At 32.0% G+C, this 7,548-nt stretch overlaps 1 long non-coding RNA gene across 1 annotated transcript; it reads left to right on the forward strand.

Annotated features, from left to right (window-relative positions):
- The first annotated feature begins 1,735 nt into the window (after nt 1-1,735).
- On the forward strand, nt 1,736-5,361 carry LOC122197323 (uncharacterized). Its single transcript, XR_006190517.2, has 2 exons — nt 1,736-3,073; nt 5,199-5,361. It is a non-coding gene; the product is annotated as an uncharacterized LOC122197323 (long non-coding RNA).
- The last annotated feature ends 2,187 nt before the right edge of the window (nt 5,362-7,548 follow it).

A 7,548-nucleotide genomic window follows, 5' to 3' on the forward strand; every position in this document is an offset into this window, starting at 1 on the left:
CACCTTATCACCATGCACCTCCTGAGATGAAAGAGTCGTCCACGTAATTAAAAAGATGTTATTAGAAAGGGATTCATCAAGCCGAACAGTTCTCCGTGTGAAGCCCTATTTAAGCGCCAATTCACCGACTATACCCTTTTGAATTCCAACAGTTCTTTTTTAAAACCTAATGTTTCTAAAATTTGCAATTTCCTAAATTAGATACTAATCTAATAGAAAATATTTTCAATAAGGCTTCATTTATTCCTACCCATCACTTATCTCTACCCTCTAATCATTTTCCCTATCATTGGTTTTACTAATTATTACTATTTTTAATTATTTTAATAATTAAATTATGATTACATAGTTATTATTAATAGTTTTTTTAAATATATAATTATTTAATGAAAAACCTGAAGGAGACTAATAATATTACTCGTTTTTTTTATTAAGATATTATTTTATTTCAATTCTAGCCCTTTTATTTTTATTAAATTTACAAAATATATCCTTTTACTCTTAATAATTAGTTTATGATGATATATTTCTACAAATATATTTATAATTAATTATTTATAAATTATATTTACTAAAATATTATTTATTTAATTTATTAAATAGATAATTTATAATACTATTTTTATAAAAGATGTGTAAATATTTTTATTCAAGTTTTTTTTTTTTTAAAATAAAAAAGTTAAAACACGACACAATAATAATAAAATAATATTTTAACGCAACAAATAATAAAAAAATTATATAAAATAATATTTTGACGCAAAAAATAATAAAAAAATGCAAATACATTCGACACTTAGTCTTTAATATGTATTCAAGGTGTTTTAGAAGTACGAGACCTAAGTTGATTATATAAATCAAAACGCGGCCAATACATAGTTTGCCATGTAGATGCAGACAGACTTTTATGGGCATTCCAATATGTTGTGGTAGGAGACATTGGGTAATTCTCTTTCAAAAACACCGACATATAATGAATATTGTTTACAAGTACCAACGTAATGGCTCGGTGGGGTTGGAACTCTTCGGGACCTCTCCAAAGAGGGAAACATGTCGTAGATGGTTTGTGGCTTAAACAATGAACGATCACACCAAACTTGTTGTGTAACAACCGGTAAAAATTGGTTAGAGTTCGACGGTCAAACCACCGTGAACCGTTATGTATCAAATACCAATTATGTGTAAAATTTATACTTATAATGTACATTAAAAATATAATATTCACGATTACCTTTTAAAACGTCTCAAAGTGTTTAAAACATCTATCGTTAAGAATAGAATTAAAAATTTACAAAAAAAATTAAATTTTTTGATGACATTAAAAATAAATTTTTGCATCAAATACATTTGAGAGTTATGGATAAGATATCTGAATAAATTATGTTCTCCTGATTTTGTGGATAAAAAGAATGACTAGAACGGAGGTCGTATGAGAAAGTTACAATTCTTAAAAGTTATAAATAAATCGGTATTTATCTAATTTTCTTGAAACGAACCGTGCATTGTTTCGCTTGGAACATCTACGAGTCTCGTAAACCGTATTTGAGCACGTTTATGAACTTAGACTATATTCTCTTATTTTATTATATTTTTATAATATTTTTAAACTCAACCGAAATCAGATTTATCAAATATGTCAAAACCGATCCTACAAATCGCAGAACTTTAAACAGATTTTCCCGGGATTCTACTTATCAGATTTAAGTTCCGTCTGACTTTTTGGAAACCTCACAGCCAAGACTATCGGTCGTCATTTCAGAAAAATTATTTGATATCCGGCTCAAAGGCACACGAATCAAGAAAGTTAGAAAACATCACTGTTATAGATATTCCAAACATGACATTGTACTTTGACACTTTGAGTCATGCATAGTTGAATTTACACTTTGAATCTACATTTATATTTTTACCACATCACTCAATAATATACAAAATACATGTTTATACATTTCAAATTCATGTTAATACATACAAAAATACATGTTAATAATTGAAGCAATACAGTGCTTCTAAATTTACCTCAAAGTACAACAATAAATAAAATTGACAAGGATCTTAAATTGGTTCATACTTCACCTTATCTCTTTTCTTTATTCTTTCTTCTTCGTGATTGACTACTCAAAGAAAAACCACCGGTGGTGGTAGCTGTTTCCGGCGAAGACCAAGAGGGGGCAGCATCCCCGTTTTCTTCCTCCATCTCTTTCCTGTCAATTGAAGCAAGCCAAACACACCCTATTGTTGCTATTGCTTTGCCCATTGGACTAACCTGTAGCGAGAAAGGAACCCACAAGGTTTCATCGGAGAACGCCCCCTGCCACTTTGCTCCGCCACCACCAATTTCAGATTTCGACTCTCCCTCTACCTTGCTTCGTCGAGCATCCCCACACAACCACCAGTCCTTCTATCTCTTTCCTTTTGGCTGTGTATGTTACCGAATCGGACCAGAAAAGGAGAAGACGCCGACGACAGCCACCTCGACATCTGCTCCACAGTCGGCAGTCGCTGCTACTGTTGCCCTTCGTTTTCCTGCTGCCGGCGACGAGAAAGAACCCTGAGAAGGTTCGCCGGAGATAGGCTACTCCTCCTCCTTGCTCGACAGATGAACCGCCGAACCACCCTCCCTTGATCGATGTTTCGATTTCTCTTCCTGCCCACGCATTCTTTTTGTTTGCTTCGTTCTTCCCTTGGGCAATCTATCGGAAACGAGGGCACCAAAATAAAACCCCGATCCCTTTTATTAGTTTGATGGATTTGGCAGAACTAACCCTCCAGTTGTATCTTTTAATTTCAAACAGCCCCATTTTAATAGATAGATCAAAAATGGTCAATGTTGGTTAATTTAAGTTATTAAACAACCATCCACTTGTCGAGTTATTACCAAAACAGTCCCACCAGCCTTGTGTTTTATTTGAAACATCCCTACACTTGTCTAGTAATACCAAAAATCCCCCTTTTTGTTAATTAAGTGACAAAAATAGTTATGGTGGTTTGTTTTAAACTCAAAGAGCGTCAAGTTGCGGTTTCTCACGACAAACTTCACGAACCGAGCCTAGATCGAGATCACGCATCGAATGTGAGTTTCTACGACCCCTCTTTTACTGTTTTAATATCCGGGGGAGAATACATGAGTGTCTATTTAAAGTTTGATGATTTTCAAGTCTTATACATAAAATGACATCATACTTTATTATTGGTTAAGAGTTCATGAAAATAACAATCTAAAAGGTATAAAGCATTAATAAATTATATAAGTTATAGTAGAATGCTATAAATGATAAAATCATACCTTGTTGTGATATATTAGTTAATATTAATAAAAATCACAGGATTATAAGTAGATTCATATAAAGATATAAGTTATTCGGCGAATCCCAAACTGTAATATTCGTCGTATATGTGCACGAAAATATTGAGAAAGCATAAAAAGACATTATACTCATAACAAAATATGTTATTCAATATAAGTGTGTACAAAGGAAATGTACATTGTCTTAAACGGCTATAAACGAAGATTTGACAAATATATATAATAATTAATTGAAGGTATACCAAAATTCAATTATTATGATTATACTCCCGATCATAATGTGGAAACGATTGCTAAATAAATGATATAATTTATTTTTATAATTATTATAAAAATATAAATTATTTTAGTTGTGATACGAAACTCGTCACATATGATAATATAATTAATTCTCTGGTTTTTGGGGATTATAACCTAATAAATTATATATCCTATAAATTATGCAACTTATCGAACATCGACATAAGTGAGTATTCGGCTACGCGAACGAACATCCTCCTTATCGGCTGAAGTAAGGAACTAATCAAATTATTATCGCCACAATAGTCGAAAGCTAGGTTAATTTCACTAAGCTTCGAAAATCTTAATAATATAAGATTCACGTTAGTGACCCTAGTGAACGACGGATTTTATGAGTTGAAGAATTGTCGTCATGGATTTTGTGGATTGTGTATCCCGTGTGTGCTTGTGAGAGGAATGTATCGAAAGGGGTGAAAGAGAGAGTTTTATGATGGTGTGTTTTTCCTTTGTAAGGATCAAATCCTGGAATTGACACCTATCTCTATAACCGTTAATCCAGGAGGAATCATATATTGTAGGTCTATGTACACGGCAAATATTTATAATAAAGAACTTTGGTATAGATCTATTTCTAATGGAAAGATTTATGTGAATCGTTATTTTTCGTCTGTGGTTGCTAGCTACAACTTCGTCTGACGAGGCAACAGACGTCAAGTGTTTCTTTCTTCGTTACTATACGACTGCTTTTGAACGTTAGTAATGATCTCGATTCCTCCATTTTTATTTATGTTGTGCCTGCGTGTCTTGTTTATCGTGCCTGTGTGGCTTGTTTATTGTGCCTATGTGGCTTGTGGAGGAGCGACGAATAGTGTCGGTTATAGACAAATTGTTATATTGAAGATTTTTACTCGACGAAGTATAGGTCTAGATTGAGTCAATCCTCCCAATTTGGGCCGAGTGTGTGAGAGTGTTTAGGTTGTTAACTACCTCTCTCTACGACACAATTCTCTGTAAGCAGAGACGTTTTAAAGAATAGAATCGTAAAAAGAATGGTTAATAATTGTCGTTGAAATTATATGAGTGATAAAAATATGTGTTTATAATTTACCGATTATTGAAAAGTATTTTGGGATGAGTTTGCCCCACTGGTTAAGTGTCGATTTCCAAATTAAGTAAGATAATGCTTAATTAATTATACGACACAGATTCACAAAGTTTATAAAATTTGAAACTTATGAGTTTTCTATATTAACTATACCAACATTTGTACAAAGTTTTAAGAGTAAATTTGGTTATTTTGTGTTCTCACAAAATGAGACATGACTTTATTTTATATAAATTTTTTTTTTCAAAATCTTTATATAAAGAGCATTTCAGTCATGAGAGCCGTAAGAATTTGTTATAATTTTGGTTTATTTATATATTTTACAAAAGGTGTATTTTTGGATTTGAGCAAATGACATTTCTAAATGAGTTTAAATATATTTTTATGACTCTATTATTTTATACTTTTTATAGAAAAATATGTGTTTATAAAAGAGTCAACCAGATAAATTTTATAAAACATTTTTGAGTGTAAAAATACTTTGTGTCAAAACCTGTAGAACTCACCAACAATTTTGTTGACGTATCTTAATGCATGTATTCTCAGGTTATTTATAAGGTCGGAAGAGTTTGTACAGAAGATTTTCCGATATTCTTATCATACAAATGTGAACGCCGGATTGTTAGGCGTGTGTAGCGTTTCAGCAAAAACTATTGTCAATGTAATTTCCATTTCGGTAATAATAAAAGATTATATTTGTACTGTTCAATGTATGTTTAATAACTGTGATTACTAGTTTACGTCATGCACCTCGGCGTTTCCGTCGTTGGCCGAGGGTGTGACATGTTGACAATCAAGTAACCAGTCAAAGGCATATGCAACCAATGTTTGTAAAAGTTATTATGAAGTGATATGTTATTCTTTTAAGTTGCAAGTTATAAAAAGTAATTAATTATTTTTAGAAATGTGTAAACGTTATATTGAAAAAGTATGTATGTTTGTAGTTTTAAAGTTTTCAAGTTGTAAGAAATTATAAATTATTATACAAAAATAAATGTATAAAAACCAATTTATAATAACGTTCAAGTAAATACAATAAATTAATAGGGCTATATAAAATTTAAGTTATTGTTGTGTTATAAAAGAATAATAAAAATATTGTTAATAACTATAAATAAAGGGACCGCGAATGTAAAATAGAGAGTTTGTATGCAAAAGAAAAAAAAAAATAAACAACGGCCATATAGGTTTTATGGGGGGACCCATTGTTTAGATATTTCGTAAATTCCATAGCACATTTTTCAACGTGTTGAAAATAGTAACTTTCATTAATTTGTAAAAAATCGAAAAAGCTGCCGGTGCTACTAATAAAATAATGATGAAGGGCGTAGGTATATAAAATCGGGGGTATGTATATCAGTTCCCATCTCCAAGGAGCGGAGTTATCTCTCCGGTGGATGAGTGAAGAGTGGAAGAACGAAGAAGATGGTAATATTAAGCGTCAATACACCGACTGAACCCTTTTGACTTCCAACGGTTCCATTTTAAAACCTAATGTTTCCAAAATTTGTAGTTTCCTAAATTAGGATACTAATCTAATAGAAAACATTTCCAATAATCTTAAGCCAACTTTTGACTTTTACCTTTTTAATCCACTTTTTATCTTTTATTTTGAAATTGGTCCTTAACTTTTATTTTTCCATTTTGATCCATCTTCTAAACTTTTATTACGAAAAATATTAAGTTTTTTTTAGAAAATTATCTTGTTATAGCTTTGTTTTCTATGAAATCTTTTTTTATAAATTTAGTTTTTTTACAAATTCTTTTATCTATATTTTACATACATTTTTTTCTTTGTTTTTATAAATTACAATTTTTTAATTTATTTTCTATAATTATAAAACTAGGAAAAACCCCGCTTTGTGGGGGTTGGATTTGTTAAAGGAAACCACTAAATAGGTCAACTTTATTAAGGTACATGGAAACTATTACATTAAAGATGGTTTCTAGTCGAGGGGTTTATTGTTTATCACACATTTATACTTTGTAATCCTTTTGTGGATAGATCCAATCATGAAAGTTATATTGTTCTTCTTGTGTTGAAATGATGTTGTAAGAGCTGTTGTCCATGATGAAACTTCCGTAAGTTTGGTTTGAGTTGCTTCTATGAGATCTTGAATTTATCATAAGTAGGCGATGAGTGAGAAGAGCACAGTTTTAACATTTATGTTCTTCATGGGTTATGTGTTTTCCTTAAGATAAGCCTTACTAATTTTACTAAAATACATAAATTTATCATACCCATAATATACTTTGTTATATAATCACACCATATGTCTCAATTCTGCCATGTCATCCAACAATTTCAAGTTGTCCTACATGATTGAAAATATAGTGAGCACATCATCTAGTTTGGTTGACAAAAAGGGTGATGCTTGTTAATTCCCAAAATTCATATGATGTTGGCAAAATTAGGGTTTGCGGTGGAGATCTGGATACCAACTTGGATCGTGATATCACTTTCCGAACTGATATTTCTACCCTATGCCTGGGTTACAAGAAATTCAGCCTACGATAATCCAAACGGACACTTACGTTTCTAGGCACAGAAAACGTAAGCTAATATGCTAAAGGGTTTTGTGAATGTGTGATGAAAAACAAGAGCTAAAGAACGTCCTCTTCTGGAAAGAAAGAGTTCTTTATATACTAAACACGATTAGGGTTTCATTAGGGTTGGGCCGTCATTAGTTGCTTTGGAAGCAAGTAATATTAATCCGGATTAGGGTTACCAAAAACTAACGAGTTTCGTCAGTTTTACCATAATCACCCTCAAGAAATTGAGTTTTCCATTATGTTCCCACATGCAAAATTCGGTGAGGTTTTGGGGCGCTGCCCCTTTGGACCCCGCTAGGGGCGTTGCCCCTAGACCCCGCCAAAGGGGCGCTGCCCCCGAACC

This window comes from Lactuca sativa, chromosome 4 (assembly GCF_002870075.4).
Source record: "Lactuca sativa cultivar Salinas chromosome 4, Lsat_Salinas_v11, whole genome shotgun sequence".
In the NCBI taxonomy this organism is placed as follows: domain Eukaryota; kingdom Viridiplantae; phylum Streptophyta; class Magnoliopsida; order Asterales; family Asteraceae; genus Lactuca; species Lactuca sativa.